Here is a 26052-nt window from a genome sequence, read left to right on the forward strand (position 1 = left end):
ACTGCCCTGAGTTTGTAAATCTCAAAGGTAAATTCACATCAGCATTTTGTTACATTCAATAAGAGAGTTAAATAAAATTTCTCTCTTTTAGGAGCAATTTATAGAAAACCGAGATTCACCAAATGGGAGTGTTGAGACTTGGGTATAGAAATTCAATGTACTATAAAATTTGGCTTCTATATTTTACTAAAGTCATTCCCTTTACTTCTAAACTAAATATTATACTGTAGTTAGATTGAACTGAATAAGCTGAAGTTAACAAGCAAAATAACTCATTGAATAATGGGTATGCATGTTTGATCAAATAGAATTAAAGATTTATTATTTTTTTTTAGAGAGAGATAGATTATGAAGGGGAGAACAAAGGGAGATGGAGAGAGAAACTCAAGTGGATTTGGTGCTGAGCGCAGAGCCTGACAAGGGGCTTGGTCTCACCACCCTGAGATCATGACCTGAGCTGAAACCAAGAGTCCAATGCTTAACAGAGTGGGCCATCCAGGCGCCCCGTAGAATTAAAAGAAAAACTATTCCTTTTTCATAACATGAAATAAGAGTGGAAGCAAACGAAGTGGTACAGATATAAAGTCAAGCAACCTTCCTTTAAGGAGTATTTTCACCACATCAGTATGGAATGAGTACACAAATATAGTCTTGTGGATTGATAGATTTTGTGTAAAACTGTCCACAAAAATACCCCTTGGCTTTGTTACATCTGTTGGTGAGACAGAAATGCTATCAGTGATCTTTTCAATGAGTGCCAGAGTTTCTCTTAAATTCTGGAAATGATTTTTGGAGGAGTCCAATATTGTTTGTTTACTTATTGCTGTATAATGCAACAATAATCATTTCACTGTCTCTGTACATTTAGTGAACTCAGCTGGAGGGTTCTTCTGCTCTGTATGATCTTGGCTGGGGCTGTGGTTATCTGGAGACTTGACGGAGCTGGAACATCCAATATGGCTCACTGACATTATAGACATCATGGTGGTGACGGCTGGAAGGCTGATACCAGCTGGGATGCTGGGATGACTGGGCATCTCTCTCTCTCCAAGTAGTCTCAGAAACTCTCTTCTTCCATGTGTGTGGACTTCTCTGTGTATGGACTCTCTATGTGGCCACTCCAACAGGATAGCTGGTCTTAGCTGTTCAGGGTCCTAAAAGTACAAAAGTAACAACTGCCTAGTGCTCTTAAGGCTTAAGCCTAGAAGTGGTAAAATATTCTGCTGCATTTATTGGTTAAAATGAGTCATTTTTAATGTGGGAGGGGACAACACAAAGGTAGAATACAAGGAGGTGTGACTCATTGGAGTCATTATTAGAGACTAGTTACCACAGTCATTCATATACACACATACACACACATATACATGTATGTGTATATATAGATGGATAGATAGATAGATACGAACGACTATGGTAACTAGTCTCTAATAATGTACATGTATATATACGTATGTTTGTGTGTGTGTGTGTGTGTGTGTAGCTCTGTGTGTGTGTGTGTGTGTGTGTGTGTGCATACGTATACCCCCTTTGGACCACAATGTGTTTATTGTAGGCCACCAGCCCTGACTCGCTGGATTCATTCTGCTTGGTTAAATTGTGAAGCTGTTCATATGAAATAGGTTATGGGTATGACCAAAGAATTTAACCATGCATCAATCAGGGTGTAGTCTGAAAATCAGATTGACTAAAAGTAGTGTGGTTTGAGTTGTGCCCCTCCAAATTCATATGTTGAAGCCCTTAAACCCCTGTACCCTGGAATGTGACTGTATTTGGAGATGGGGCTTTTATAGAGATGATTAAGTTCCACTATGGCTGGTGTTCTTACAAGAAGAGAAAATGGGGACACACAGGAGAGACAGCAGAAATGCACATACACAGAGAAAAGACCATGTAAAGAGGCAGCAAGAGGGCAGCCATCTGTAAGCCAAGGAGAGAGGCTTCGGAGGAAACCAGTCCTTTTGGCACCTTGATCTTGGTCTTCCAAACTCCAGAACAGTGAGCAAAGAACTTCTGTTGTTTAAGCCATCCAGTCTTTGATTTTTTTGTTATGGCAACCCTAGCAAACTAACAAAAGTAATAGAGGAACAAGAGGTTTTCCATAGAAATTAGAACTTATACAAATGTGAGAGAGGTAGAGAAGTGACAGGCTGGAGGAGGAGTGAAAGGGTGAGAAAAAGTCACTGATCACAATAGTCTGGAACAGGGGCTCTCACAGTGGTATCTGGGGACACATCAGCATCCTTGAGACCGAAGACTCCTTCAGGAAGTCTACAGGGTCAAAAACATTTTAATGACAGTATTCAGATGTATTTTCCTTTTTCTTTCATCTTTCATGAGTAAATGGTGGGGAATTCAGAGGTTGCATGACTTGAGATCACACATTGAGATGGAATGTATGTGTGTACTTTGTGTTTTAACATTTCTTGGTTTTAATTTATAATATTGATAGATACCACTTACATATACTAAAGCTCTTTGGGGTCTTCAGTAGTTTTTAAGAGTATAAAGGGGTTTGAAGGCCAAACAGTTTGGAATCTTAGACCTGAAGCTTTGGTGAAAATATGCAAGTTGGAGTTTGTAGGTGAATCCCAAAAGCTGTGTGTCTGGTCAGTGGAATGGAATTGCAAAACATATGGAGCACATGGAGAAGACCGTGGAAACTGCTACCTCCATAGAGACTGCAGTCAGACTTTTGGTGGTTGGCTTGAAGCCCCCAGCAATGAGCAGGCCAGGAATCAGGAAGACCAGCAGGAACTTGGAACTCCTAGACATTTCTTTTTTATTTTATTTTATTTTATTTTTATTTATTTATTTTGTAAAATTTTAATTTAAATTCTAGTTAGTTAACATGCAGTACAATATTGGTTTCAGGTGTAGAATTCAGTGATTCATCACTTACATGCAACACCCAGTGCTCATCATGACAAGTGCCCTCCTTAATACCTTCTCCCATCTAGCCCACCCCCCCCTCACCTCCCTCCACGAACCCTAAGTTTGTTCTCTATCTTTAAGAGTCTCTTAAGGTTTGTTTTCCTCCCTTTCCCCCCCTCTCCCATATGTTCATTTGTTTTGTTTCTTAACTTCCACATTGAGTGAAATCATATGGTATTTGTCTTTCTCTGTCTGACATATTTTGCTCACCATAATACACTCTAGCTCCATCCACGTCATTGTGAATGGCAAGATTTCATTCTTTTTGATTACTAATATTCCATTACACACACACACACACACACACACGCACATTCTACCTCTTTATCCATTCATCAGTCGATGAACACATTTGGGCTCTTGCCATAGTTTGGCTATTGTTGATAATCCTGCTAGAAATATTGGGGTGCATGTGCCCCTTTTTATATCGTGCAATTACTGGATCATAGGGTAGTTCATAGGGTAGTTCTATTTTTAACTTTTTGAGGAACCTCCATACAGCTCTCCAGAGTGGGTGCATCAGTTTGAATTCCTACCAACAGTGCAGAGGGTTTCCCTGTTGTATCTTGTCTTGTTAATTTTTGCCATTCTGGCAGGTATAAGATGGTATCTCACCATGGTTTTGATTTGTATTTCCCTGATGTTGAGCATTTTTTCATGTGTCTGTTAGCTATCTGGATGTCTTCTTTGGAAAAGTGTCTATTCATGTCTTCTGCCCATTTCTTAATTGGATTATTTGTTTTTTGGGTGTTGAGTTTGATAAATTCTTTATAGAATTTGGATACTAACCCTTTATCAGATATTTCACTTACAAATATCTTCTCCCATTCCATAGGTTGCCCTTTTAGTTTTGTTGATTTGCTGTGCAAAAGTTTTTATCTTGATAAAAATCATTTTTGCTTTTGTTTCCCTTGCTTCTGGCGACATGCTTAGTAAGAAATTGCTGTGGCCGAGGTCAAAGAGGTAGCTACCTATGTTCTCCCATAGCATTTTGATGGTTTCCTGTCTCACATTTAGATCTTTCATCCATTTTGAATTTATTTTTGTATATGAGGTAAGAAAGTGGTCCAGTTTCATTCTTTTGCATGCTGCTGTCCAGTTTTCCCAATACCATTTGTTGAGGACACTATCCTTTTTCCATTGGATATTCTTTCTTCTCTTCAGCTTTATTATTTTCCATAATTTTACCTTCTATATCACTGATTCATTCCTCTGATTCAGCCATCCTCATTATTATGGCATCCATTCAGGATCATATCTCAGTTATAGCATTTTTAATTTCAGCCTGACTAGATTTTAGCTCTTTTATCTCTGCAGAAAGGTATTCTCTAGTGTCTTCTATGCTTTTTTCAAGCCCAGCTAGTGTCCTTATAATTGTTGTTTTAAATTCTAGTTGAGACATATTACTTATATCTGTACTGATGAAATCCCTGGCCTTTATTTCTTCCTGTTCTTTGTTTTGGGGTGAATTCATCTTGTTACTTGGAAGAAAAAAAAAGTAAAATAAAATAAAAATTAAAAATAAATTAAAAAAAATAATAAGCTAGATCCTGGGTGTGTTTTGGTCTGCTTGTTATGAGAAGGTTGATAAAAAAAGATAAAAAATAAAAATAAATACTACTAATAAACAAACATAAAAATAAAAAATTGCTCTTTATGTATCCCCCCAAAACAAAACAAAAAATAAAATTAAAAAACAAATAAAAAAACCCCAAAGGAAGCTAGACCCTGTTTCCCCTGGGGCTGAAGATTTGCAACACTCTATGATCAGCAGACTTAGTGCATGGGAGGGGTTTGTGCTGACTTTCTGGGGGGAGGGAACTGCTGCTCTGATTTTCAGGTGGTCTTGCCCTAGTGGAGATGCACCTGCAGGGTGCAGGGGGTCAGGGCTTGGTGTAGTGGCTCCATTCTCCACTTGGTTGTTCTGTTTAGCTTGCTGGGGCTGATCACTGCTGATGGGCGAGGGGTGAAGGGTGAAAATGGCTGCACCTTGTTCCCTTGTCTCTGGGCTGGAAATTCATATCCACCACTCTTCAGGATGACCTCACAGATGTGCAAACAATCACCCCTCCTGTGTCCATGGTTTCCTTCACCCTGTGTCTGAGCTGTCTGCCTGCCAAATGGTGCAGCACTCCTGTGTTTTATCTCAGGTGCTGCTGTGTTTCAAAGCCCCACACTTCAGAGGCCCATGCTGCAGACCCACACTGATCCTCTGGGGGAGGGTCCCGCTCTGCTGTGGCTGGTTCTGGCTTGTCCTAGAAAACAGTTGTATGACTGTGGAGGGGTTCAGAATTTATGGCAAATGACAACACACAGCTGGAGCCAGGGTTTGATTCCCTCAGCCCGAGTCTTTGTTCCAATACAGGAGAACAGGGCAGCTCAATGGTGCCCACAGTGTCTTTTGCCCGCAGAATGGCTCTATACCCTCTACCAAGTGCACTCCAAGCAGGGGAACCACTTCTCCCCATCTGACCCAGGGGATTCTCAGACTTTGTTGCTGCTCTGGGGACTCCACCTTGCTTCCCACCTGAGAACTGCTCAACTCGCCGGTGTGACCCTGGTGATGTTGCAGACCTCTGAAACTTGAGACTCTGTACTCTGCTGGTGAAAAAACTGGTGGTATTGAAACTCTCTCCTTTTTTCCGGTCAATGGGTTTGGGGAAGAGTTTTCTTGTGCAGTCTCCTGTGTATGCTTTCTTTCTTTCTTTCTTTCTTTCTTTCTTTCTTTCTTTCTTTCTTTCTTTCTTTCTTTCTTTCTTTCTTTCTTTTTTTTTTTTTTTTTACTCTCTTTCGTTCTGTCTTAGTACTGTCTCCCTGATCAGGGCTCCTCCCCACTCTGCCATGCCCTCTGCTCTTTTCTCCCACAAATCAACTCTCCACAATTCCTACCTTCTACAGGTCATTTTCTCTGCTTATAGATGTGCAACTTTGTTCTTGAATACTTCTGCTCGATTTCTTGGGTGCTCAGAATGATTTGATATTTATCTAGCTGTGTTCCAGGGAGGAGGGAAACTTAGGGTTGCCCTAATCCTTCGCTATCTTAGCCCTCTCCTCTCTACACATTTCTTCCTTTTTTTAAAAAAAACGATTTATTTATTTATTAGAGATATAGAGAGAGCACATGAGCAAACACAGGGAGGGGCAGAAGGAGAGGGAAAGAGAAACTCTAGCAGACTCCTTGCTGATCTTGGAGGCCCACATGGGGCTTGATCTCAAGACCCTGAAATCATGATTGATCTGAAACCAAGGGTTTCAGTTGCTTGACTGACTGCACCACTCAGGGGCCACTCAGAGGCCCCTAGACATTTTTAAATCTGTCACTGTGTCTGACTGCTATGGCTTGTTGAAAGTAATGGCCTCTACTTCACTTCTGGTTACCAAAATTCTTACAAATTTCTATCTTAGTCAACTTTAATTGAGAACATACTTAGTTCCAAGTCATAGACAGGAGAGGAATATATAAATTAGAAAAAATGCAGTTTAACACAATCTAATCCTTTTTCAATTTATCATTCCATACACATTTTAAAAATCAAATTTAACTTCCAGGAAAGATGATAGAAAAATCATACTTCTGTATAGCATGATGAAACTATCCCTTGTACAAAGAAAAACATGCTAATCTTGTCCTCAAAACAAACAAACAAACAAAAAACCAAAGTCCCATGTTCCATTTTATCCATCTCTTTGGGGGGATGTTTATTCTTCTTCTAGTTGCATTCACATTTTCCATCTGATAAATTATAATTAAATCCTGATATATGGGGAAAATAATTATCAATACTTTAAGTTGAGCAGTAGGTAAACGGCAGAGGGGAAAGTTGATTTGTATCTATTTGAATATATTCATATCAAAGCAAGGAAGAAATATTGGTAAGTATTACAGTTCTAGAGTAGAAATAGAAATCCAGTTTCCCCTTTATAATCAGAATCAACCACAGTCAGTGCAGCAACCTCCTTTTTTGTCTGTTATTTCAGTGGAATAAGGGCCCAAAATGTCCAGGTAGCAGTCTCAGTTTTCAGTTCAAAGGAACTATTATTGTGTCCCTTGGTGGAAGCAGTCCCCCTTTGGGAACTAAGACTTTTAAACCAACAGAGCCCAAAACTGTGGAGATGAGAGAGTAAAAATCTTTCTAATGGATCATTAGGTATAATGGTGGAGAATTGCTTGCATTTGTACTTCTTGATTTCCAGTCCATGAATCCTGGCTATGGTAGAAAGATTATCATATTTTGGTCACTGAATCAGAGCATATATTGGCTCTTGAAAACAATATCCCGGCTCCAATATGTATTGTCTCATAACTAGCATGAAAACTGAGTCTTCAGGCTATTCCATTATACTATTAAGCCAACAGTTTCAGAGTGATAGAGAACATGGCGAGACCAGTGAATTCCTTGATTATGAGCCTAAAGCCACATTTTACTCACACATAAAATAAGTCCTTTGGTTAGAAGTAATGCTGTTTGGGATACCATGAGGGTGAATAAAACATTCTGTAAGTCCATAAATGGTGGTTTTGCCAGGAGTATTGAAGGCAAATCCACATGGAAGAAATGAAACAAATCGCTGTCTCTTCCATGATGGTTATTATCCAATTAACCAACCTACCTTAAGTTCCCCTTAGTTGCCATCTTGAAGGCTCAGTGTTTGTCCATGCTATTGCTAGATTATGGTCTCTGCTGTAACTATAAATAAATTGACCTTGCTGAATAGAAGCCCAAGTTGCTGAATCCTTGCTAATCTCCATCCCTGTTGCTATTGCCATTTTGAGCAAGAGACCATAAGATAATGACAGAGGTAAGTGGAGAAACAGTGACTGACGTCTACAACTGGGTTACGTTTCCCACTTGATTATTAAGAGCCTCTTCTGCTGAAATTACTTTTCAGCGAGCATTGACATGAGGCACAAATATCCTCATACTACCTGCCAATTCTGAGAGGTCTAACCAAATAGCTCTTCCCCTGACTTTGTTGTCATCCATGTCACAATTGTGTTCCTTCCAAGTCCTTGATCAACTAAAGAACTGGTTAGCCATTGCTTATGAATGAGTATAGATCCATACCTCTGGCAATCTTTCTTTCTAGGCAAAATGAATATTCAGTTTTCTGCTCTAAAGGTTTGTTCACTGGGAAGCTTTGCCCTCACTGTTACCCTTCACTGCCACCCCTAAGTGGGGCTGCAGAGCTCCAACAGCCATTTGTAGGCTGTACCAGTATGTGGTGTAAAACCACTTGTAAAACAGGCCTTAGATTTTCATTTATTAGTTAATTGGTCACTTATTTCCACAAGCTTAGTGGTTTAGACAATACCCCAGTTCATGCTGGATAACTCAGTTTGAATAGTAAATTGATGATCTATGTTTCTATTACGTTTTGTAAATATTTCTTCGTTTGAGAAACAGCTTCCTGCGTATTTACAAAATGTAGCCCCACTTAGGGGTGGCAGTGAAGGGGAGTTGGCATAACTGCTCCAGAATACTAAATCCTATACTGTGATTCACCTATAATGGCTCTATAGATTACTTGTAAATGGGTCAGAGCAGCCTGCCCAAATGATGTATTTATGTTGACTCCAAAACCTGAGGTGGCCCATTTGTTCTTGTTGCTCATTTTTAGTGGCAAGAGGTACAAGATCAACAACACTTTCTGTCTTGGAAGGGATATCTCAACATGCCCAAGACCATTGAACTTTTAGAAATTTCAGACATCTGAATTTTTGTACAATCCTACCCTTTGGCATGAATCTTACCAAAGGTTCTAGGGTTTTTGCTACTCTCAGATGCAATCATCATATTATCAACATAGTACATCAGTATAATATTCTATGTAAGGCAAAATGGTCAAGGTTCCTGTGGACTGGATTATGATTGAAAGTTGGAGAGTTGCTGTGCCTTGAGGTAGGACAAAAGGGTGTATTATTGATCTTTCAAGCTGAAGGGAAACTGTTTCTGGTAATTTTACCAGAAGGTGTGAAAAAAGAATGCTTTCCAGATCAATAGCTATAATACCTGGAATCCAGAACTGTGTTTATTTGCTTCAGTCTAAAACAAACAAACAAACAATCAAACAAACAACTGACAGGGGTGCCTGAGTGGCTCAGTTGGTTTAGCATCCAGCTCTTGATTCTGTCTTGGGTCATGATCTGAGGGTTGTGAGATCAAGCCCTGTGTCAGGTTCCATGCTGGTCATGGAGCCTGCTTAAAGTTTTCTCTCTCCCTCTCCCCCATTTGTTCATACTCCTACTTCCCCTCCCCCACTCTTTCACTCACTCAACCAACCAACCAAACAAAACATATCTGGAATAGCAGTTGCAATTGGAGCTAGTAACTGATTAAGTTGATAATAATCCATTGTTATTCCCCAAGAGCCAACTATTTTCTGCACAGTCCACATAGGTCAGTTAAATAGGGATTTGGAGGGAATAATCATCCCTTCATCTTTCAAATCCTTGATAGTGGCACTGATCTCCGCAGTCCTTTCAGGAATGTGGTTTACTCTTTTTGTAGGTAGAGGTAGTTGTAGTTTTCACTTGCTCTTTCCTTTAATATCCCTCATGGAACCAATATGGTTATTGTATTAGTTTATTAGGGCTGCTATAATATAATCGCAAACTGGGTAGCTTAAACAACAGGAATTTACTTTTCCCACAGTTCTGGAGGCTGGATATCTGGTCAGTGTTGGTTTGGGTTGGTTTTTCTTGAGGGCTCTCTCTTCTGGCTTGCAGATGGCCACCTTCTTGCTGTGCTCTCAAGTGGCCTTTCCTCTGTGTGCTCATCACCCCTGGTATCTTCTATGTGTCCTAATTTCCTCTTCTTATAAGGACACTAGTCATATCAGATTACCTTAACAGCCTTATTTTAACTTAATCACCTCCTTATAAGCTCTAGCTCCAAATACAGTCGCATTCCAAGGTACCGGCAGTTAGGGATTCAACATATGAATTTGGCAGGGTGGGAAAAAGGGGGACACAAATCCGTACATAACAGTTATTCTGTCAGTTACATTCTGGAACTAAGGAAATAGCCATGGGGAATCACTGAGTTCACTCTGGGAGGGCTCCAAATCAAAATTCAATTATCACTTGACTTCTGTAATTCTGTACTCTGGTAGATGAAATTAGAGTTTTAGGTCTCTAGGAATTTATATTGGTACAGAGCTGAGCTATTGAACAGAAATCTCTGAAAAATTTGGGTAATATCTTTACCCAATGCACAGTTACTCTCCTAAATGGGTAAATGAAAAATATAAGAGGAAGATTAACATTATATATTTTTAAAGGGTGGCAGGGATCCTTGTACAGAGGACCCAGCCCTTTCTTCATTCATGGGGATCTAGGTTTGGGTACAAGCTAAAGTCTAGAAATTGGCTGAGGAGCCACAACTCTTTGGAGGTGATTTAAGTCAGATACCTGTTTGCCAGAACACAACAAGTCAAATTAAACCTTTGTACTCTGCCCATCTATTTCAGTCCCAGTGACAGCATGATCAATTAGCCAACATCAAAGAACTCTGCAGATAAAAACTTTCTGATTCTCTAGCTTTGCTGTCATTACAGTAAAACCCATTCCCACATATATTTTTATTCATCAGGTTTCCATCACTTCCATCACTAACTTGGCAAAATCTGGTCATTATCTTGACATGTGTGGGACCTCTTACTGGGTCATGCTTTGTACCCAGCCCCCTGGTTCCTGGTGGGACTTGAGGCTGGTTATATGAGAGGGAGTGGGGATAGGTCTTGAGAAGGATCATCATTCCCCTGCAAGGTCACTACCTCAGACTTTACACTACCTCAGGTCATTATAGGCTTTTTAGATAAGAGAAGACTAATCTTAGGAGATAAAGAACTGCTTCTATTAGAAGGGAAAGTTCATCAGAATTTGGGGATTCAAGGTTCTCAGCTTCTTTCAATCTGCCTAATCTTTCAGGATCACATTATTTTGCCAATCAATATCTTACCTTTAAAATAACCTCATAAATCTATGAATTCAATTTGCATTGTAATTTAATCACCTACAGATTCAGATTCTGGGTTTGGTTTTCAGAAATATTGACCCTTGTGTGTACAGGAAGATGAGGATTTCTTTCAGGGAAATCATAAGTGCTTTTGGGTTCCTTACCTGTGTCATAAATGGGGAATTTTAAGCTTGGAGATAGTTAATTTTCTTTCTCTAAACTCTACTAGCAAAGAACTCCATTGTCTTAATTTTTGTTTTTTCCCCAATACTGTTTGATAGATGCAGCAACTTGGTCCCCTAAAGCCTTGACTTCTATAGGCACTCAATTGCAGTTGTCCTCCAGTGATTATGTAAGTGACTTTTGCCCCTGGGTGTCATGGACTATCTCATTTACTATTAGGAACAGGGTCATTGCAGCCTTTATATCTAATTGGAACAGAGAAGAAGTTCCTTCTGAACTTCCTTCCTGTTCTTCGAAACTACGTTCAGTACCAAAACTTGAACCATCAGGATTCTCCCAAGAAACAACCAGTCAAGTTCATGGGGTTTACTTTAGAAATTAGAGTTTATATACATGCGGGAGGAGCCAGGCAAGTGGAGATCTGGAAGAGAGATATCAGAGGATCAGAGAAAGTCACTAACACAATAGCATGAAACGTTAGTGTTGATGTGCAATTCAAAACTTGTGGGAAAATCCCCCAAGTGTTGGTTTTAAGCAGAGTTGCAAAAAAGAACTATACTGAAATGGAATGTGTAGGGGGAGCATGTGGAGAGGTCTGTGAAAGCTGCCACCTCTATGGTGAATGCAGTGTAGTATTTGGTGGTTGGCTTGGATGGTGCAGACAGAAGTTGGGAAAATGAGCTAAAAGCTGAGTCTCTTTAGGCACATTTACCCTGTCTGTCACTGTGTCTGATTGTCGTGATCTTTTCAGAGGCATGGCTTCTGTTTCACTCTGTTATCCAAATTTTACACAATTACCTCACTTGGCCAACTTTAACCCAGGAAATTACAGGTAGGGTGTTCTGGAAGATGTTATTCACAGCTTTAGACAGGAGTGATAATGCCATGTTGACAAAACACAATCCAGCATTCAGCCAGTGGAATGTGGGGACTTTGCATAGTTTTACAAATAAATAAGCAATTTAATAAGATAGATACAATGTAGTATTTCTTTATTTTGTTGCTATTCATCAAAGTTGTCAAGAAGGGCAATACCAATAATAATTTAGCCTCCTCACTCCCTTATTTGGTTCCAGAACCTAGAGAGTTACACAGGTCTAGAAAAAGAGATATGCATGTGATCACTCCTGTGGATGCTCTCAGCCCAGGTTCCAGCTTTTTTCAGAGACAGGCAACTCTCAGTGCAAAACTTGACTGTGGGGACTTTCATATTTCATAGTGGCCATCTTTAGGCATCCATACACTCTTTCCAAGTGAATTGCTGTTTCACTTTGGGGCAATGCTTTGCAGGAGTTCTGCTCCCTCTATTTCAGAGAACCTATGACTTTTCTTCCCCAAACTTATTCAGGTCAAGAAGCTCCATTTAAGCCTAGAAATCTGTAAACTCCAAACTGTCTTCTTTTGGGGAAATTCAGCCTCATTCTTTCCAGGGACTTGACTGTCCAAAACAAAGGTTGATGTGGAGTTGTCTTTAGAATTGCTCCATTCCTACTGACAACAGTTCCTTTGAATACCCCAAATTGGGAGGTTATCTTTCTTCTTATTTGTTTATTTATTTTTGAAATAAGACATAAATGAATTTCTCAATTACTCTGTCCATTAGTAAATAGTAATAAATACCTCATCTGCTGACCAAACTGAGAAAGGTACAGTTTCAACTAGATTTCTTAGAAATTTCACATTTGTTTATTGCATACTAACTTAAGAAAATTTTGATGGGCTTTGATAACATTTGGAACACTTCTACAGGCTATAGAAAAACCTGCATAAAGTTTGATGCATGGTTTTGTCTTTGAAGATGAAGTCTTGTACAAGTTTATGTTTTGTACTTTGAAATGAATTCCAAAGATATTTGATATGCCAATAGATATTACAAAATTCAGTGACTGTATTATGAAGACTATTATATAGAGAACCACTCATTTGTGCCTTGAAATCTTATAGGCTCGATTTTGATATGGGAGATGCTATGTGTGTAAGCACGTGCATGTGTTTGCATATTTATCTTCATATTTACTCATATTAGTAAAAGGGAAATTACCTTTTACAGTAGAGCACTAAATCCACTCCTTACACTTTGGTTCATCAAAGAGCAGTCTTGTATTTTATCGTTAGTACCATAAAAGAGACTCCAGATTTGATTTCACTGTTGGGGAGTTTTGTAACCTCAGGCTCTGAATGGAATGATAAAAGAATGACAGATGGAGGACAAAACATTACCTTCAATACTGGCAGTGGTTGAGAGGATGTGGCTTTAGTTCTGTTAGCAAAGTGACCTTACTGGTACTAAACCCCAGAATTAGGCAGGCTTATGCAAACAGACACATGCAATGTTGGACCAAGGCAGACATACTGCCCCACCCCCGCTGCTGGGCAGAGCTGGTCCTAAAAGGAATCTCTGATGTTTCTGGGCATAGATTCCTAAAAAGGAAAAAGAGGCAGAGCTGGGCTAACCACGTTCAGTTTATTACTCCCAAATTCACCACTAAGGTGAATCTTTCCAACTCTCTTGAGGTGGAGTGATGAAAAAAGTGAAGATAGGCCAGGAGTTATACTAACTGAGAAATCCTTTTAGAAAGGACCTGAGGAAAGGAGAATCAATTATATCTCCTAATACTATCAGACTAAGAGGATTATAAAGGTAGCTATGGTTAAATAAACAAATTTCTTCAGTCTGTTCGTGAGTCTGATTCTTTTAGTCCCTAACATGCTATTGACTGCTAACTTGTGATAAAAATTCAGTAGAGGCTGGGGGTGGTAGGCACGTGTATTTTGAAGAGTTCTTAAAGCTAAAATGTCTCATCTCTGTACTATTATCCTCTGCTAGGAACCACTGGCTCAGATGCCAAACAAACCAACTTATACTCCTTTATGGCATTCACAAATCTTTGATTTCTGTTGCTCATCTGGTTCTGACTCAATACTTCATAGCCCCTGCAGGTTTGCATATGTTCTACTTTTCTGTCCTCGAGTTTCATCCAGGCCCCAAGCATGCTGCCGTCCATCTGACAACCAAGCCTGAAGAGAATGGAAATGAGGCAAGAACATGCTCACAGGAGAGGAACTGCCTTCACAGCCGGCACTGATTGGGAACAGAACAGTTGGCAGCTTTAACACTCAACTTGAGGTCAGCAGCTTGAAGCCCTGGGCTGCCACCAATCCAAAGAACTTATCTGGACAAGGCTGGCAAAAAGCAAGGAGGGAAAGGAGGAAATGTCATGGGGCACATGGCAAGGACATCTGTTTAGCAAATGTTTGAGGCATGTAGCAAAGAGGTTCTTCATTGTCAAGTTCAAAGCTCACAAACTGGCTGATGCATTTGAAAAAAAATTGAGTTTGATTGCCTTTATAACATACACTCTCTGGTTTGCTACTGTCCTTCTTCTCCATCTGCCCTTTCTTTTTACAACAGACTGCAGCCTACTGTTGTTACATGTTTGGATTGGAAAGCATTTGAGTTTGTTGCCCCAGGTCTAGTTTGAACTTGAGATACTTTTTTTTTTTTAACAATCCAAACTCTTGATCTTCAGTCAGAAACCTTCTCTGGTTTCCTTGGGGGAATGATCCTTAATTTTGTCATTGTTCTGCTTAGTTCCTCCCTTTCCCTCAGTATAATCCTAAAATATCTGAGCAACAGGAAGTGAAATCAGTTCTTGATTAGGATGATACTATGGCTTTTAAATGAAAAGAATATAGTATGCTTTCGTGGTATAGGCTGAACTGTACCTCCCCCACCCCTATTTATATGTTGAAGTCCTAACCCCCAGGAACTCAGAATGTGACTATATTTGGAGATAGGGCCTTTCAAGAGGTGATTAAGTTAAAATGAGGTTGTTAGGTTGGGCCCTAATCCAGTCTGATTGGTGTCTTTGTAAGAAGAGGAAATTTGGACACACAGAGAGTTGCGAAGGGTGTAAACACCCAGAGAAAAGACCGTGTGAGATCAGGATGAGAAGGTGGCTCTCTGCAAGTTAAGGAGAGAGGCCTTGTAAGAAATCAACCCTACCAGCACCTTGATCTTGAACTTTCAGCATCTTGAACTGTGAAAAAATACTTTTCTGTTATTCAAGCCATCCAGCTGGAAGCATTTTGTTATAGCAGCCCTGGCAAACTAATACAAACCATTTACATAGTAACCTGCCACTGTGTCTGTATCCTGGGGGAAGTCAAAGGAGGAGATTCCACCACCTGTTACATTTTTGCCCGCAAAAACCTTGTGTAGCATTATCTCCATTTATGCCAAACTTCCTGTCTTCCTTTGTTAGCACATGTCACCGAGCAGACCATATTTCAAGTTCCACTTCCCAGAGCCTCTTTTTTTTTTTTAAATACTGATCTATTATGATATACAACCACTAATTAAAGATAATCTAGTCCTGTTCATTGGTCCGCTTGTCACTCAAAGCAGATGGCCTAGATCTGGTGCAGGCCTGAGGGACCGAAAAGATGATCTAGGTAAAAAGTAATCTAGGTCACTCTGCCTTTATGGTTTCATTCCTTTTTTCCCCTATGGGCTCCTGTGTCCAAAATGAAGCAGAGGGATAAATATAGTCACATGGACACTGTGGAAGCTGAGCTTGCACAGGGGACACGCAGGAGAAAGCTGAACAAAACAGCTAATAACTTTGATCCACATGGGCAGTCGTTTCAGCTTCTTGGGTAGAACACCCCGTCTGCTGTTTACTGTTCCACAGCAGATTTCTAGGTGAAAATAATATGACTGTTGGTTTAAAAAAAAAAAAAAAACTGTCTATGTTTTCTATTTCAATGTAGCATTTCAGTTCCTATATCTTCAAACAGTCCTATTCTTGTGATTATGTAGTCATTCACATAGCAAACACTTTTAAAGCCTGCTATTGTTCTTGGCATTGAAAATAGAGAAATGTATGAGACACAAGACCAATCCTCAGGAAATTACAGTCTAGAAGGAGGGGACGGACATGTAAACACATAATTGCAGTAAGGTGTGTAAACAGTCCTCAGCTTACCCAGATAAATTCCATAAGCAACAGCCAAAGGAAAGCCACATGGTATTCTTTGTAGGGAATGTTGCTGACGTCTTCTAGTCTATATGAAGACCTAGAAGAACTTTTTCCTGAGGAACCATGGTGACCCCTCTTTTTGCCTTGATTGAAAAGAATTCCAGAATGAAGTTTATAACATAATTTTAGTAAATGGAGAGTGTGGTTTGCCTTCCAGCTGAGAACCCCTCCCCCTTATCCTACCCCCAACACACACACACACGCACACGCACGCACACACACACGCACGCACACACACATGCACGCACATGCATGCACACATGGGAATAGGAAGAAGTCACTTGGGCTAAGCTTTCTTTGTTGTCAGAATTGTGTGAGAAGGCACAGTGTGGGAATAGGGTGAGAGAGCATAAGTGGGGGACACTGGGTGGGGAAGGATTGGTGGGAAGGAGAGATAAGAAGTTGGGACCCTGGAATACCTGGTTTCTCATGTAGGATGAGAGAACAAAATTGGGCCAAGGGCATAACTTCTGACTCAGGGGCTCCTCTTCTCCCCCAGCCCCCACCCAAACACATTCTGTGAAGCTCTGGAACTTCTGCAGGAACCCCTTCAGGAAAGAGTCATTTAAACCCTCGAGGCCAGGGCGTATTTCCTTCAGGGAGAAACACGTGTGGTGGCGTTCATCACCAGAGGAGAAAGGATATCCTCCCTCTCTGTGATGAGCAGCAGGCTCCTCTTGTGGAAGGCCATGAGGAGGGTCTTCCCGGAGTCCATGCACAGCTGAGGAAAGAAGCTCTGTCCACCCATAAAAATAGTTCACAGAGAACTTCATGGAACCGGAAACCGTAAGAGCCTCTTCCACCAGCCAGAACTCAAAGGCTTGACTAGAAACATACAAATCTCCTCATGGTATTAGAGTCTTAATTATGTATTTCCCCAATCTGTCCCACGTGTACCAACTTCACATTTTTGCCATTTATATTTGACACTTCTTCTACGACTTACTTATTAGTTCTGTGAATAAATTCATTTGGAAATTCTAAATAAATTTAACCTTGTTCTAAGTAATTAGTCTTTGTGAAATCATAGGTTATGTGTGTTGTATTTTTAAAATGTATACATAAAAATACAAGTCACATTTCAAAAAGAGTTAATTTGTATACTACTTAGAATCTTCTCGTGTGCCAGTTTCGGTAAAACTATCATAACATATTTATTAACATTTTTAAAAATCAACTTAAGAAATATGTTTTCCTAAACTGCCTTAGTTCCTTTGTGGCATGTGGTGGCAGAAGCATATACAGGAAGGAAATATGGGTACCTGGTTGGTGCTAAGAGTAGAAACGGTGGTTTCAAGCTGAGTCTTGTTGGCTTTCCACCAAGGGAAGTGCTTCCTGAAGCTGGAGGTTTTTTCTCGTGGGATAATGACTCTGCTCCTGGTTCTCCTGGCCTCCCCCTTGGCTTACTCCTGTACCTGGGGAAATCTGTCATCGTCAAGGCAGAACTTGTCCAAGGAGATCATCCTTGATTTGTCTTTTTCTGACTTTAGGTGGAAAAACTGCAAATCTGTCCTGTGATCTCAAAGAACACACAAGTTGGCATTTGTAGGTACCAGCCCTGCCAGATAGCCAGTTTTACATTTTCTATATATACCTACATATTTTAAAAGATTTTATTTATTTATTTGAAAGAGAGAGACACAGCGAGAGAGGGAACACAAGCAGGCGGAGTGGGAGAGGGAGAAGCAGGCTTCCCGCCAAGCAGGGAGCCCAATGCGGGGCTCGGTCCCAGGACCCTGGGATCATGACCTGAGCCGAAGGCAGCCGCTTAACTGAGCTATCCAGGCACCCCTACATTCTCTATATTTTTATGAAGTTATGGCCTACTTTCGACTACATTATTTCAGGCCTGCCTAGAAGAAATCATGCATAAATAGACACGCTTGTTTTTGCACGAATCACTATGGTGATCGCAAAACCTTTCCTCAACTTTGGCGGTAGAGCCGGAGAGGATGAGGGATGTTTTGAAGACAGTCCTGAGCAAATCTGGGAGCGCCTCTCCATCCCTCAGACTGCCTCTGGCATGAGCCTTGCAGTCAGTTGTCTTGACCTGCGCCAGCCAACTTGCTTACAAAGCAACAGAGTAGCTTCTTTCTAGGAGTGAAGTTTATTTATTTATCTTTAAGGCTTGTAGGAGCAAAAATAGCTTGTTTCTTTTCTCTGTGGACCCAGATTAATAGTTTGATCTCTTTTTTTTCCACTTGTGAAGTTCAGCTGCACCTTTTTCAACAAATGTGGTCTGAATGAGCACAGCTTGTGGTGGCCCAGAATTGTCACATTATGGAAAATAATCTGGAAAGGACGTTTGCTTAAGAAATGGAGAAGAAACTGTGGGCAGTTCATTTTAGGACCATAATTGGCCAGGGTTCCCTCCTGATGTGTGGCAGCAAGTTTGACTGTTGTGCAGCAAAACCCACTGATACATTTCCCAGGCGATTTCACAGAAATGTTCCACGGCTGCCTTGCCAGCTACAAAGCACACTGCGAGTTGGCTGTTTAAGAAAGCCAAAAATTTTGTATAGTATGATTAAGTAAAGAACTGTGACATTTTCTGGGAGCCAAACAATGGGAGACTTTCCTTTCGGCGGAAGCACCGTTTAATGGCAGAAGAGGAAGAATAGCTTGTGGGTTTGTTTTTTCAACAGTAGCCCTGAAAAAGATTCAAGTCAGCTAAAACGTGTTTGCATTCCAGTTGTATTGAGCTTTGTCCGGGCAGCTCTGTGAATGGGCCATATGTACCCTCTACATCACTCCTAAACAGATTTTATAGCATGATGCCCTGGAATATCAGCTGCTTTCAGACAAGTAGAGAAATTGAGATTTTAATTCCGTGTACAATGGGAGCCTAGCTCGCACCCTGACCGGCTGATCACCTTTGAAATGGTGTTGATTGCTCTGTGGTCCTGTGTTAGAATTCAGGCCTTGGTCTTTGAGTGCCTGCCATGTACCCCCCACACTGCTCGTTCTGTGGGTTCTGTATCATTACATCACTTAATATCATCCTTAGAACAGTCTGGAACGGTGAGTGGTATTGTCCCTGTTTTAACAGGGAAACTGAAGCATAGAGATATTAACCAACTGCTCAGGCCATCACAGCTTGGAAATGCCTACCTCTGAAACTATTTTCCTTTCACCCTCCTGCAAATGTTGGTGGAAGTGGCTGACAACTTCATATTTGGAGTTTGATGTGCCACTGGCCCCCAAATATCTCTTATGACATGCTAATTGACCAGAAACCCTCTTCAAATCTAAAGAACGGTTTTGTCTTGTGCTGATTCCTGAAGGCTGTGGGAGACTCTTGTCCACGCCCATCATCGGAGGTTAGATTTATGATGGCTCTCCACCTTGTTCTGGATGCAGGTACCTGAGTCACAGTGCTTTTCTGCATCAAACAGTGAAACATGGGTATATTAACCTTCCACCTCTGAAATATAATTTTTGGGGAAATGATGATATAAATCAAATATAAATTACCAAGGTGGGAGGGAGGGACCAGTTAGGGATACTGGGATGAAAACAAGACTTCTCTGAACTTGTTTTATAGTTTTGTCTTTGGAAACATTTTTTCAGTATTGTTAAGAATTGTTTTAGTCTCTCTATCTCTATATATTTTAAAGATTTTATTTATTTATTTGACAGAGAGAGACAGTGAGAGAGGGAACACAAGCAGGGGGAGTTGGAGAGGGAGAAGTAGGCTTCCCGGTGGAGCAGGGAGCCTGACGTGAGGCTCGATCCCAGGACCCTGGGATCACGACCTGAGCCGAAGGCAGACGCTTAACGAATGAGTCACCCAGGCGCCCCTGTTTTAGTCTATATTTAAAAAAAATGACTATTCCAATATATTTTTTATTATTATAGGAAACTTACAAGCTTTCACTAAAATATATTCTTGATTTGTAGGTAGCTTTAGGTATGTTTCCACTATCAAATTGAGATACATATCAGGGTACCTTGGTCAGGCTGTTCTTTATGCATTAAACCATAAGTGTAAGTTCTGACACTCATTTTCCAAGGTCTCATGTCACATAATCTTTATTGTGAAGGAGGACCTTTGTCCCTTACAGTTTTTAAAAACAGCTTTATTGAGATATAATTCATGTACCTTACAATTTACCCATTTAAAGGGTACAATTCAGTGGTTTTTCATATAATTATAGAGCTGTGCAACCATCACTTCAATTATCTGTGTTATTTAACTATGTAAAACATTTATAGAATCATTTTTCTTGTTCATGAAATACATAATTTAGAAGTTCCTTTAGTGAAGGTCTGTTGGTGGCTGACTCCCTCAGTTTTTGTTAATCTGAAAATATCTTCATTTTACTCGCATTTTGAAAGGATAGTTTTGCTGGATTTATAATTCTAGATTGACAGTTACGTTCTCTCAGGACTCTGAAGACAGTGATACTCAGTCTTTTGCCTTCTGTTGTTGTCCCTAAGAGGTTGGCTATCAGTGTAATTATCATTCCTGGTAAATGTCTTTTCCTGTCTTTTGTCTCCATCTGATTCAAAGTTTTTTTTTCTTATCTTCGGCATTCTGTAGCCTTATAAAATAGTGCCCAAATGTGGACCTCATTTATTTACTTGCCTGGCGTATGTGGAACTTCCTATTTCTATGTCTTTTATCAGTTCTGTCTCTTCAAATCTATCCCTTCTGCATTTTTAAATGTTATCTCCTGGGACTCCACTGGATGTGTGTTAGAATCTCTCATTTTCTCTGTTCTTTTGTGCAGTCTTTGTTTTCTCTCAGTGCTGCACTCTGGGTAATGTCTTCTGATTTATCCTTCAGTTTACTAACTCTGTCTGTTCTGATGTCCCACTCATTCACCGAGACTCCATCTTCACCCAATTTATGTTTTACTCTAAATGTTGATTCCCCTTAATTCTTTTTTAGTTAATTTTATTTTTAAAAATTTTTGAATAAGTTTTAATTTTAATTCTGGTATAGTTAATTCTCCCTTAATTTTTCATGGCTATTTCTGACTGTTACTTCTTCCTTGATCGTTTTTTGGATCATGATCATATATGTTTGAAAAATGGTGACATCTTATACATGGTTTTTTTCCTCAGGGTATATCTAATAATTCTAAAAGCTGATTCTTTGGTGTCCTAAAACTGTTGTTCATCTCTTCTGCCCAGACTCATAGTGGTCTGCATCTTTTGTTTTGCCCGTCTTGGATTTTGAGGTCTCCTTATTTTGAATGTAAATTGTAGAAATCCCAGATTCTAAATTTGGGCTATGTTTCTGAAATTTATTTGTTGATATGTTTTACTGGCTGTATTTCTTAATGACAACATAAGATACTTGAGGTCAAGAACACTCTTTTTCACACTCTATTTCCAATGTCTTGGACAGGGCCTGACATATAGAAATTACTCAGTATATATATGTTTTCTTGTCTCTTCTCTCCCCCTAACCAACACACATGCACGTGCTCACATTTTTTTCATATAATTTCAGAGTTTCCATTGTCCTAATTTAATAACTGCTGCTTTAAATTAGTTTTTTTGGTCATATACATATAAGGCACTCAGCTTCCAAGCAGGGGAAAAAATATGTACCGGTATTTTAAGATTATATTTTCTTACATTGTTCTAATTTATGCTTGTAAGATACATACTTTTACAACGTAAGTCTCTATTGAGTTTGGATCAATAAGGGCTCAAACTGCAAGCTGAACACTTTTGGTTAAAAGGGTAAATATAGTTGAGGATTCCGTACTTGATCCTGAAGATAATTTCTTGTGTCTTCTGGAGAGACTTTTCTAAGTCACCGTAAGTTGTTAAAATTCCCGGTATAAACTTAGTATTATTCTCAGTGTGAACTTGGTATTATTTAGAAATGAATTTTTCAGTCTTGAAAAATAAAACATGCCTTATGATGAAGTAGAATACCTCAGGAACACAGAGAAAATATAACCAAATTAATAACATCTTTATAAAACTGATATTTACCCAGGAATTTTTGTATTTTACCTTGAAGACAAAAGATTTAGTATTTTACAATAGTCTTGTCAGGCTCATGCTTAACTTGGAATAAACAACTGTAAACTCTTTCTAATTCTCAACGACTGAGCTTTGCAGGTTAGATCTTCTTTAGGCATTTACTAAATACCCATGTTAGAGTAGTCACTAGAGCCTCACAAATTAAACATTTCTCTCAATTTAGGTGCTAGCATACATAGGGCATTTTACAATACCACCACACCATATGTATGTATTGATGTTCATTAAGGTCACAAAAGATAATGATAATGAGAGCTATGGAATCACTTAAGAGAAATCTTTATGCCACTAGGGAAATGGTTTTAGGAACTGAGTACAATGTACATTATTAATGAGTGTTATGGTTTTCCATCAAAGTATCAATCATGGACTTCTAATCTGCTATCAAAAGCAACATTTACTTGTAACTGAAGCTGTTTTATAAAAAAATTTGAAGACCCTACAAGGGTCACGGAAGATTTAGTGTGTCTACCTTTTTTTCCCTGAGAAATACAAAGCCATTAGAAATCCTATTTCTTCACCATCCACTGTATGTTCCCTGCTGCTCATTGAGTGAGAATGATTTTATTGGATCACTTTGAAGACAAGAGTTTTCAAGCCTCTGGAGAGCTTCCAGATGCTGTGGGTACTTTACAGGGAAGGGAGTCTGTCTGAATCAGCTATGTCAGTGCTTCCATTCTCTCTCATCCTCATTTTGGAGTCCCAGCTTCTACAAACCTTCCTTTCATTCCTTCCCTTGTGCTTTATTCATTCAGACAGTCAGGGTATGGGTGATGGAGAGGGATTGAATGTTTCTTCAACTTGCACCAGGTGAACAATGTTTGAAGTAGCTGGCAAGAAGACATTATGCATTTCTGAAAATATTGAGACTCTCAGGAAAGACATTAGCCTTGGAATAGTAGGGTAGGGATCATGTTATGCTTGGTTTCATAGATAATGATATGCATAAGACGCTAGTAGACAATCAGGAAATGCTTGTTGGATGAAAGACTTATTGAATGAAGTTATTACACATCGAAAACAGGATGCCAATATATTTGGCTACTTCAAAGCCAGATAAAAGTAAAGCTTTTTTTTTTTTTTTTCTGTCAAAGCATCTGAACGTCTTCCAGACTTTTACTCAGAGATCAAATCTTCAAACCAGAAGTTGGAAAAGCACGAAAAAAAACTTTGCAGAGTGAAACAAGGAGCTAGTGTAGGTTGGCTTAAAAAATAAAGGTACACTGAGTGAGTATCAAGTTTGTAGCTATACAAATGACTAATGAAACCACTACCACAATAACATAGAACTGAGCCTGGAAAATATCCAGGTAGACTTGATTACATTACATTTCCTTTATATACTTCTCCAAAGCCCAGCTTGGCCTCTTTTATATTCATATATTTCCCTCTGGAGGATATGGTTATGCTTTTTTTGACTTGTCCTCAGATTGCCTGTTAGATTCCCTTAAAGGACCAACGTCTCCTTCTTCAACACATTCAGGCAGATGAATCTTTTCTAAGGTATTAGACTGCCAATAGCCTGCTACCCCTCCTTTCTTTGAGTCGAATGTAGTGAGGTTCTCTCCTTGTAAGTCCCTTGCCTTCCCTCTAAGGCACATGGAAGGAAGTAAGTACTATACAGGCATATTAGCTTCCATCAAATGTACTGGAAGAAATTGTTCAAAGCAAAAGGTGCATGAAAAGAAGGATCATTATGAGCCCTGGCATCTATGGACTGTGCTTGATGGTGAACAAAGAAACTGAATTCATAAGCAAAAAGAGAAATTTTTTTGATGGGCATCTCAGTGGCGGCTTCATTTGTAATTATGGGACATTTAAGGGCTTAATAATTATTACCGTTATTAATAATAATGCCACCTAAATTCTAACACAGTCATCTTGAAAAATCATGGCAGCCTCTTATCTAATTAGTACCTTGAGACTTTATCCCCAATACAAATCAATCTTGAATTTATCAGCTTTTTAGGTTTTAGTGCATCCCAGATGGCAATCACAGCACCAGAAATTCTGTCAAGGATTAAAGCTGCTGAACTTTTTTTTTTCATAACTAAAATAAATTATTTTGTAACCAATGTTATATCTCTCTCTTAATGAAAAATTTCTCAGAATCTGGGGTGAAGTAATAATAATAACAACAACAACAATAACAGCAACAATAACAACAGCCCCTCCTTAATGAATGCTTCCTAAATGTCAGGCACTAAGTTAAGTGATTTACATATTTGTCTCATTTATTTTTCTACTTACCAGCTCTCAGAGTAGGTATTATCCCCATTTTACAAGTGAAAATTGAAGCTTAGTGAGTCTAAATTGCCCAAGGACATGTAGCTGATAAGCAGAAGAGCAGAAACTTCAATCTGGGTCTGATGGCAAAACTTTTTTTTTGGCCATGTTGTTATTCTGCTTGTGCATGGGGCCAGGGCGGGGGTGTGGGGCGAGGGGACTGTCCATATATACAGCTCAACTGATTGCTAAATACAATAAAAAGCTGATACTGTTAAGATACTTGCCATGGCTAGAGCAGGCTTAAATTTAAGAGACCCAGCTCTTGACACTGATTAGTTTCTCACAGGCAGGCACTATGTCTATGCCTGAGAAGGTGTCATCAAGCAGTTGATAATGCCAACTGGGATAACCAGCAGTCACTAATTAAGACTTTCCCCCTGGCATCCTCATCAAAGAATTTCAGAGACACACACATACAATTCAGCAATCGTGTTATGCAGTTATGTAGAAATTTAACTGTTCCATCCATTTATTTATGGTTTATTGAATGTTTTCCATGTGCAGGTATTGGTTTAATTTCTAAGAGTTATTATTTTATCAGTTTTACTGATGAAAAACCGGATGCTCGAAGAGTTTAAGCAGACTGCCCTAACATGTACAGATTATAATTGACAGAGCTAGGATTGTAATTAGATCACCTGACCACAGAGCCCATGGCTTTCTCCGTGACAAAGATGCTGACATGGGGAAACAGAGCTGGACATTCCGTGGTGAAAAAGACTTTCTAACCCTCAAGAATGAAAATGAGAAAGATACAAGACAATCAGTTTTTGCTTCAGCCCATAAACACAGATGAATTTTCCAAATCAGAGCTTCTGTGTGTAGTAGAAATTCCCAGTAGGTTATGAGGAAACTTTCTTCCTGTGATGAATTTGTTTATTAATGGAGCCTTGAACTAATAAAGGTAAGACTGACAATAAGTGCCTGCTTCATTCACGCCTTTAAACTTAACATTCCTTGAAATACTCTATCTGGATAATTCATGTCAAAACAAGTACTTTTTTTTTTTTAAGATTTTATTTATTTATTTGAGAGGGAGAGCATGAGCGGGAGGAGGGGCAAAGGGAGAGGGAGAAGCAGACTCCCCGCTGGGCTGGGAGCCCGACTTGGGTGCGGCTAGATCCCGGGATCCCGAGACCATGACCTGAGCTGGAGGCAGATGCTTAACCTACTGAGCCACCTAGACGTCCCAAAACAAATACTTTTAAGTCAGAATTTCCCAGATATTTAGCTTAGAATAGCGACCAATAAATATCTACTTTGTATTGGTATTTTTTCCAAATCTATTCTCACTTATCTTAGGTTAAGAAGGTTTGCATAACCCTGATAAAATGAAGCTTGTATGTTTTCTTTCTTTTTTTATTTTGAAAGAGAGAAAGTGATCTCATTTATTTTGAGAGAGAGAGAGAGAGCGAGAGCATGCATGTGTGTTCACATGGGTTGGGGGAGGGGCAGAGGGAGAGGGAGAGAGAGAATCTCAGGCAGACTCCCTATTGCGTGCAGAGCCTGACTCAGGGCTCAATCTCATGACTCTTGAGATCATGATCTGAGCTGAGCTCAAGAGTGGGACACTTAACTGATTGAGTCACCCAGGTGCTCCGAAGCTTGTATGTTTTCTAATGATATCTTTTAATCAAATA

The sequence above is a fragment of the Zalophus californianus genome, chromosome 9 (assembly GCF_009762305.2).
Source record: "Zalophus californianus isolate mZalCal1 chromosome 9, mZalCal1.pri.v2, whole genome shotgun sequence".
Lineage (NCBI taxonomy): Eukaryota > Metazoa > Chordata > Mammalia > Carnivora > Otariidae > Zalophus > Zalophus californianus.